Raw genomic sequence first — 9865 nt, forward strand, 5'->3', positions numbered from 1 at the left:
CAGCCTCGTGCACACCTGTTGGCTTTTGAGGGACTGGAGTTCTGAAACGGCTCAGAAGTAAACAAAGGAATCTGGCAGATGAGGATGGGAATATCACCTTCAACACAAATGAGAAGCTCTATTGGAGGGCATGGCTTAGGTCAGCTGGCCCTGTCACCTACCAGCAACAGGTGCAGCTGGGAAATGAGAGACTTCTCCTTAGAGACCTACCCTCTAGGACTTTCTTCATAACCAAGAACAAATGAGACACCATCCCAATTTAAAGACTTATCAATCAAGTATGAGCTTCCTTCTCTTCTGGCAAAGAGTGACATAGGAGCAGAAGGAATAGGGTATCCCTGCACACAGAAGGAACCATCAAGAGCGGAGAATATGTGTTCCCTCTCACAGTGCCCCTGCAAGAAGAGGCTCAGCAAGGTTGACTCCCAATCTCCTTCCCAAGAGAATGACAATAAAGGCAGAATTGTAAGCATCAGCAGAGGAGATGTTTGTGGAAGTTTTTGGACAGTTGCCTCCTCCTGTGTTAAGACTAGCACTCCTTTGATATCATCTCACTATTGTCATAAATCAAAAAAGATTATATCATCAATCTCAGAAACTTCTCAGGAGGCACTAGAAGGCATTTAGAACTGAGCCTGATCATTTCTTCCTCCAACTCTCACCAGGTCTTAATGTCCTATGAGATGAAGTCTAAACACTTTAGGCTGGTATGACATAATCTGCTTATTTTCCCCAATATTCATTTTCTCCTTCTTACTTTTTTTATACAACCCTCACCCCCCACAGTTTTAACTGGGCACAAGACTGCTCAGCTAATGACTATATTTCCCAACTTCCCAGATGGCTACTTTCTAGCCAGTGGGATATGAGGAAGTGCAACATCTGGATCACCTCCTTCAAAGAAAACTGGTTGCCCTTTACCTCTTCTTTCTTCTTTTTATGCACCAGAACAGAGACATGGTGGAGGTAAACCAGATTCAACCCAGCAGACAATATCTCAGGGGATAGCAGCATAAGAAGATGGAAGGAACGTGGGTCCTTAGATGACTTTGTGGAGTAGAGCTGATCACTCCTCTGGGCCACCTACCAGCTTAGACATTTACATGATTTAGAACTAAATCTTCTACCTTGGTTTCTTAAAGTGACCAACATACCAATAATGGCACATAACGATCTATGAATTCTACTCATAGTCATCCTGTTTCCCCATCTAGCCCTATATGAACCTACAGACACTCTCCTGAACCTGACACGTGCATCCTTGCTCTGTGCCCTCGAGAAGTTTGTACTGGGAATGCCCTCTTCACCTCTTCTTCCTCTGTCCAGGATCCCCATACATCAAAGTCCAATTCACACTCACTTCATTTCACTCATTTAACAAATATTTATTAAATTCCTACTCTGTGTCAAGCACTGGGTGATTCTCACCTATAATTTAAGGGCAGTTATTACAAAATGCCAGTTATTACATGCAACTCACCAGTTTCTCAGATATCAAGTCCCCATTTGGACTTCCTGTTGTGGGCCTGTTCACCATATTGAATTCCTTGGCACCAACCGCATCCCAATTAGGGCTGAAAGCATTTCTTGTGCAACAAAGAATTAAACTGGCCTTTGTTCCCAGTTCCTGGAAGGTAGCCTCTAAATCCTTAAAACTTCCCAAGTGATAGGGGTGTCTTTGTTATTCACGGTGAGCTGTAACAGTTTATGTTATCAAAGTGACTCATGGTGGGCCCCTAAATACCTTGTGCTAACAGAATGACTCTGGACTGGGGCCAGCCATGCCAGAAGGACCAACAGTGTGATTGATGCTCTGAGCTGCATGATATCAGCCTGGCCTCTGGAGAAGGAAGGGAGCAGAAAGTTGAGTTCAATCGCGTAGCCAGTGATTCAATCAATTATGCCTACATGACAAAACCGTGATAAAAACTCCAGACACCAAATCTTGGATAAGCTTGGTGGACAATGCTCTGTGCATTTCCTACATCGATGTACTTACTGGGAGGGTAACACATTCTGACTCCACGAGGAGAGGACATGGAAGCTTTGCCTTTGGGACCCTCCCAGATCTCACCCTATGTGTTTCTTCTTTTGGCTTGTTCTAATTTGTATCCTTTTTGCTATAATAAAACCATAGTCATAAGTGTAACATTTCCTGAGTTCTCTAAGTAGTTCTAGCAAATTATCAAACCTGAAGGGCTATCAAAATCTAAATTTGTAGCCAGTTGATCAGAAGTGAGTGTGGTGTATGGATCCCCAGACTTACACCTGGTAACTAAAGTGAGGTCAGTCTTGTGGAGGACTATTCCTTTAATCTATAAAGTTTAGATTTGGGGGTAGTTAGTGTCAGAAATCATGGTAGTTTTCTTCCTACTTGGGCTGGAATCTGAATTACCTGATTGTGTCCTGCATTCATTCAACCAATTAGGAAAATATCTTGAGCACCAACTACATGCCAGACACTGTATTGGGGGCTGAGTAAAACATAGATGAATTAATTATAATCCCTGCCTTCAAGGAGGCTGAAATCTGGTACAAAAGGAAACTATAATTGTATGCTAACTATTCATAGAATCATGTACAATGTATACCATCAAAGGGAGGATCAATTATAACGTGGAGAGAGGGCAGTCCAAGAGAATTTCATAAAAGAGGGGACCTCTGAGCTGGCTTTTGAAAGATGGATAAGTGTTTGCCCCAGGGACAAAGGGAAAAGGGTACACTATCCAATAGGAAGTATATGTGCAAAGGCTCAGTGGTGTGAAGAAGGGAGTAGAAGGTAGTAGGTCTGGAGAGGTAGGAAGCAGCTTTGTGTTCCATGCCAAGCAGCTTGAACTCTATCCTGAAATTTTCCCAAAGTGCAGCCAAGGGCCCGACTAGAAGTAAATAATTTTCAACAAGTAAGCTATTTTGAGAATGACCATAGTGGTGATAAGAAGAACTTGTATAGACTTGCATTTTGAAAGACCATCTTCCAGTATCTAGAAAAAGTAATCTAGTTTACTCAGATCAACTTGCAAGCTGAAATAAAAAAAAAAATGATGGATAAAATGTAAAAATACAAACAACTTAAAAGCAATGAAGACCTGAAAAGACATGAGGAACTTCCTGGTGAATTTTTGGATGAAATCCTGTAACCAGAAGGGTAGGCCAAAAAAGAGACCTACAAAACCACTTGTGATTTGAGGACCTTTGCCAGTAAAACAAGTGTCTACACTGAGGTCACCAGCAGCAGACCCAGAGACAGGCCTCAAGCCTACTGATGGGGAGGGATCTTGGAAGACATTTCCCACACGGAACTAAGGCCCAAAAGGTCCATATTCTCAATGGGAGAGCAATCAGATCTCATCCTGCACCTCTCCCCAGAACCTCTGGAAACATCACAAAGGGCTGTTTTGGTAATAAACAAAGGGGGAGAGAAAAAAAGAAGAAAAGGAGGAAAAACATCTATTCTTGGGTATTTGTGGCCGGGGCCAGACCTCTTACAAATGTACATCTCATCTTACAGAGTCTGGATTGTGAGCCACTGCCTCTCAAAACTTGAACTTGTTCTGAGGCGTTTTTACTAGTAGCTCATCTCAGGAGGGGGCACATCCATCCTAGGCCTCAGAGAACCCTCAACAATAATTTTACAAGACCAGTGACCGCCAATCCGTCAAAGCTTACCAGGCACACAAGAAAACAAGACAACCTGAACAGGAACAGGAACCATCAAAAATCACAGACCACAGAAACAGACCCCCACAGATTTTTAGGTAATGGAATTATCAGACCCAAATTTGTTTTTAAAAAACTGACAAACATGAAAATATATGAATTGTATAGGATACCATACAAAGTGATATAGCACATTTGGAAAAGAAATGAACTTCCAAAATAAAAGAAATACGAGAATGAAAAATACAATAACTCAACAGTTGTATTTGACTACATATTGGACACAACTGAAAAGAAAATTAGTGAAGTGAAATAAATTTTGGACATCTTTCTGGGTCAAGTAGAATCTCATTTTCTAGGATTTTAGGGCAAAATTGTTTCCTGTTCTTTCAATTGCATTATGGCAAATTTCCAACAGTTGGGCTGTTCTTTACAAAGCCTATTGGATAATTATTACCTCCATTCCTCATAGAAGCTGTGATTCTTGAAATGTTTAACGTGGTGGTTGATTGCACCCATATCTTTGCTCAGCAGCTCAAAGAATGCCGCAGTTCATTTTCCTATTAAGTAGACAAGCAGTTTTGACATTCAACCCACAACTCTGAAAGAGTGGAAATTTGCCACCTCTGGCAGGTGGAATTATCAGTAGGTTCTTGATGAATGTCTACTAGGTCAATTTGATCATTTTTCCCTTTTTGATTAAGAGCCAGCATTCTTTGGTTGCTCCGTATCACCAACATCCTGTGTCTGGGGTGTTGTACGGTTACAGAAGTCAATGACCCTCCTCCCGGCTCCATATGGCACCTGGAAGGCTTGGGAGATTTATCTGAAGTTTCCATAAGCAAAATCAGAGTAAAGACCTTTTTGTCCTTTGTAAATTAAAACTCGACTACTCTTTTTTTGGAGAGGGATTCAACCCTCTGAGAGCTGCCATGGAAACCTACTCACTAGAGACTTCAGCAACTGCTCAGACATTTCCTTTCCCCCACAGCAAAATAGAATGCAGGCAAAGCAGTATTCACAATATAAAAATGTTTATTAGCAGGGGATTGCATGTGCATCTTGCCAGGGACAGGCCCCACGTGTTTTCTCTTTGACGATGCCCACCTGGCGTGTCCAGGGAGAAAGACATCTGAGGAACATCACCACAAACCAGCTGTGAAGGCTGACCAAGGAGAACATAGGCCATGCCTTCAGGGAATGAGAAAAAAAAACTAAATTGTTTGAGAAACCACCTGCTCTGCCTTTCAGAGAAATGGGGAGGCTCAGGTCAGATAGGGCAACCAGAGGACTCCAAGAAAAAAACTCATCTCTGATTCGCTTCTGTTCTGGTGGTAAAACCTGCCATCAATGGCTGAGATTTTGGAGTTGTTTGCCCAAAACAAAAGAAAACAATGATATTTCCATTTCAGAGGGAGAAAAAAGGATTGGATTAATAAAACTAGAGGGGGTGGGAAAATCTCTTTGAAGGGGAAGGCAGAGCTTGGGCATCTTTTATATTCTCCTGGTTGTCCAGAATCCAGACCTCCTGACGATATGGGTAGAACATCCAGAGCTGGAAGAAAAATGAACAGTTGCTGGTCCAACATTTTTATATTCCAGGAAAGGCACAGAGATCTAGCCATGTGGATGAGTGATAGTTGGTGAAAAAAACCAGACCAGAACACAGGCTTCTTGACTTTACCACCCACACTGACCACTCACTGACCCTGTCTCACCCCAACTTCCTAGCACCCATAAGTCAGCAAGTTCTCCTGAGTCTCCTTTTCTTGTTCTTTCTTTTGCCAGTGCTATGACAGGGGCAAAAGCCCTAATCACCTTGACCCAAAACAAAAGAAGAACAAGGTCAAGCTCTACGTTAAGTCCTTGGCAAACATGCATTTAATCCTTATAACAAACTGTGAGGGGAGTAATAATGCCTGTCTTATATATGAAGGATTAGAGGCTCAAAGATTGAGAGAGGTCACACAAGCGGGCAAGTAGCAGACTCAGGACTCAAACCCCACATTTGTCTCACTCTAGGTCCACTGATCTTCTCATTATACTGCCTCTCAAGACTCTTTCTGGGGCTTCCTGCTTGGACCCTCTGTGTTTATTCTCTTTCCATTTTAAACCTCCTGTACTCTGAAGCCAGACTAATCTTAAAACTTGCTTTTAATCATGTCACTCCCTTCCTCAAAAGCCCAATCCCTTATCTTGTCATTTGATAGTGTCAACCATTTGGTCCAACCAACGTGTCCAGCCTTGTCTCCCAAGACTGCTACTTGCTGTTCTGTGGATGTGTTTGGGCATGCCTCATTTCCCTCTCCTACAGTGCCTGCCCCCCCAACCTTTTCTTCTCCGTTAAAACACTTGCATTTATTCCTTTCTTTCCTCAACACTAATTGAATACCTACTATTCCTCCACAAGATTTATTGCCAAGAGACAGTATAGCTCAGTGGGCAAAGCACAGACTGGAACAAGTTACCTGATCTGAATCCTGAATCCACCAATTATAAGCTACATGACCTTGGGCAAGTTTCTCAACCTGTCTGTGCCTCAATTTCCCAAAACATAGAATGAGGATCCTTATGGCTCCTATTTAGAAGATTGTTCAGAGAATTAAATTACTTAAGCACTTGGAACAGTGTATGGAACAGAGTAATAACTCAATAAACAGGAGCCAGCCCTAGCAGTAGTAATAGGTACCAAGCCCTGGGCTTGTTGCTGGGATACAAAAATGAATAAATTGCATTCAGCCCCTTTCCCCTTAGTCCAGTAAGTAAAGTGGGTATGTCAGCCAGGAATCACAACCCAGAGCTCTAAGTGCTAGAATAGAGGCATGTACAGAGGGCTGGGGGAAAGGTGTTAGGTACTGGAGGGAGGGCAGTGTTTTGGCAAAGAAATGATGCTTCATCTCAAAAGTAAAGAAGTATAGGTTCTTCCTTGTGGCATTGGAATAAATATGGTACAATCATCCAGGAACTGCAGGGAGATCCAGTGGCTGGAACATGATGCCTGTGGGTTGGAAATAAAGCTGGAAAAGTAAGCAGGAGCCAGATATCATAAGGCCTTATGCCATCCTGAGAAGTTTATTCTCAAGATTGTAAGCAGAGGCATGTCTACCCCAGACCATAACGGTCTCAGCCCCTTCTCACCTGGTCTAACACACTCATTGCATATTTTACTAATACAACAGTTATTTGCTGTCTTATATATTTCTAAGTACCAAGCAACCCACACAAGCATTTCTGAGAAGCTTTACTATGCTGACCCATCCCTCTTTGATGCTTCTTATCCTAGGTTGATATGTTTTCTACCAGGTAACTCTGCCACCTTCGGTACAGCTGATTGGGCCAAGGATTAGCATCTGTCCTAAAGGCAATTACCTCTTGGTTGGCCAGTGCCAACGAGGGGGCCCAGAACGAAAGCTGGGCTCAGTGGTTGCATTCCATCCAGGATGCCAACTGCTCAGAGTCCTTCTCTTAGCAAGTCTGAATGCCAAACACACAGAGAGGAAAATAGACAGAGGCAAAGGAAGCAGGAAAACTCACTTTGGAAAAAAAAAAAAAGCAATGCAGCCATGAATAAACCAAACTTATGAGGTAGAGAGTAGAGTGAGTCAACAACACCAGACAGTGAAATCTTAGGCAGGAACAGATGAAACCAGCCAAGGTAGCCAATAATGAGATAAGCCATGTTCTGTCCCAAACCATGATCCATGTCCCAAATATCATTCTTGGTTTTTTGTGAGTTTGGCACTGCAGTGATTAAGACAATTTTCTGCTTTTCTCCATTCCCTAAGCATCCTCAAAATAAATCCCAAAACATTCTGAGCAAGTCTCCTCCTTGCAACCTGAATGCGTCCAATGTAACAGGGACATGTGCTTTCTGCTCAGCTAGATGGCATGGTCCATGACTGCATTCTCATGGAACAGCTCATGCATCAGCAGAAAAGCAAGAATGAGCACAATGTATTCAGACAGATTCCCAGGATTCTCATGGAAGGGGATGTAGGCAGCCTATAGGGGAGTGGTGAGACACGAGGCAGAAGAAATAAGAAAGGACCAGATACTCAGGGCCACTATAGCAAGGAATCGGGGTTCTTATCCTGAGATTATGGGGCTTCCTTTAAAAGATTAGAAAAAAAGTGTATGATCAGGTTTGGGAATGCTGGATAATATGTATCTTCATCCAATAAACCCTTATCTCCAATGAAGATAGATATAAAATATTTGAGACTCAAAGGAACTCTCTATAGTAAAAATGACCTTACCGCTCCATGACCAGAAAGGAAATTCAACTTTCCAGAAATAGTCACCCAGCCAAAAATATAAAACAAAGGAACTGAGACAAATGACATATTCCAGTGCCCAAAGGAAGCCCCCCAAAAGAACAACTCTCCAACAATTCTTTCCCTGAGACGGAACACAATACACACCGAACACTCACACACATATGAAGAAGACCCAGAGCTGGTAGGGGCTTTTCTGAGTGTGTTTGTGAAATGGGACACTCATTTCTCTAGGAAAAACAATCTCTAAAGAGTGATTTAACAGAAAAGTCATCCTAGGAGTACCTGATCTACTTTAGCCTGGTCTGTTTCACGATTGCCTGCTTCTGTTTCACATAGCCAGGCACTGGAAGTGTCCAGAAAGACTCTGGCTACCAGAGATGCACCAGAGTCCCAGGACACACAGAGCTGCAATGAGAACTCAGGATAGAGTGACCTCCCGGGCCCCTTCCAGCTCCCGGGGCCCAGCCTCCATCTGCCGATGCACTATTGCTTCACGCTCACCTTCTCGTCCCTTTCATGGATTCTTTCATTGTCCCTGTGTGTTCCCAGGAACAGTGCTGATGCTGCCAATTCGAAGAAGTCCGACTTCAGAAGGATGAGATCTCGGGCACCCCCACCCTCCTCCAATGTCCCCCCCAGCTATTTGCAGAAGTTCTTCACCAGGGGGAGAGGAAAGGCCTTCCTGCGTGGTGCTCCGTGCACACCACCGTGCGGTTCCTCAAGGTTTTCCTGTGCAGCTCCCTCCACCATCTGTTCACACTGCCTTCTTGCCGAGACTTGGCAGGGAAACGCATGCTGTTTTTCATTCTAACTCAAAGACGGTGAGGTTTTTCATACTTGCGCAGGAGCCTGTGCAGGTTGTGATTCAAAGGAGCATCATGGGATGAAACCGAGAAAAACAATGACAGAGGCAAGCTGTGCATTGTAACCAGCTTCCATGAGACTCTGTCCCGCAAGCGGCCATTAATCCCTAGAGCTCCATTTCCTTCTGTTCTTTACAAGTTAGACCCTGCCAAAGTTGATCCAATTCCAACCCAAACTTCTCTGTAACAAAATGATTGTTTTCTAAGCTCCAGCCAATGGCAAACTCATTTGGACACATATTCAACACAACTGAACGGCACTATAACAAAAGCCCCAGAGCATGGGTGCCTTGGCCTGAATTTTCCTCTTGTTCTTTATTCCCTTCTTCTGTTCTTCCTTCCATCTCAGCTCTTCCCAGTTTTTAGCCTTTGTTAAGGTCACTGTTTGGGCCTCATTTCTGTTTCCTTTTCTTCATGTCTTTTCACCCTTTCCTGCTACCTGGAGCATGATACAAAAGGTTCCTTACTTTGCTACCAACTAGTGGGTTATGCAGAAGAGGTAGGGAGCAATGGGGAAGGGTCGTGAGATACCGTATCTCTGAAGACTCATGGAGATGGTGAATTACTATCACATTAGCAATTCAGAAGTCTTTCAATCTTTTAAAAGAGTCAATATGGCTATACAAGAGTATACCAGCTCGAGAGCGAGAAAAGCAGCCCCAGACATGCAGGAACTGGCCTGGTTCAATCAGCGGGGCCTTGGTGCTGCTAGGAACTCACACTGGCACACACAGCAAGGCCTTGTTGAGTATCAACAATTTCACAGAACACCGATATCAGACAAGGCCACTCTGCATGTGATGGATCAAAGCAAAAGCAAGACCAGCCCACAATCACGTCTGAGTCCACACAAAAATATGAACATTGCCCAAAGCACAAAAATGACCCAACACCCTCTCCCCTGCAAATGAGTGACCTCTTTTCTTTACCATTACAACTCCTCCTTTGATTCATTTATCCCACCTTTTAAAGAAGAGTGGTTAAGAGACCCAAGCATAGAATTACCCCCACTTCCTAGAAGTATCCAATCCCGGTTTCTTGAACCCACCTAAAAATCATCAGACACAA

This window comes from Phoca vitulina, unplaced genomic scaffold, assembly GCF_004348235.1.
Source record: "Phoca vitulina isolate PV1807 unplaced genomic scaffold, GSC_HSeal_1.0 scaffold25, whole genome shotgun sequence".
NCBI lineage: Eukaryota > Metazoa > Chordata > Mammalia > Carnivora > Phocidae > Phoca > Phoca vitulina.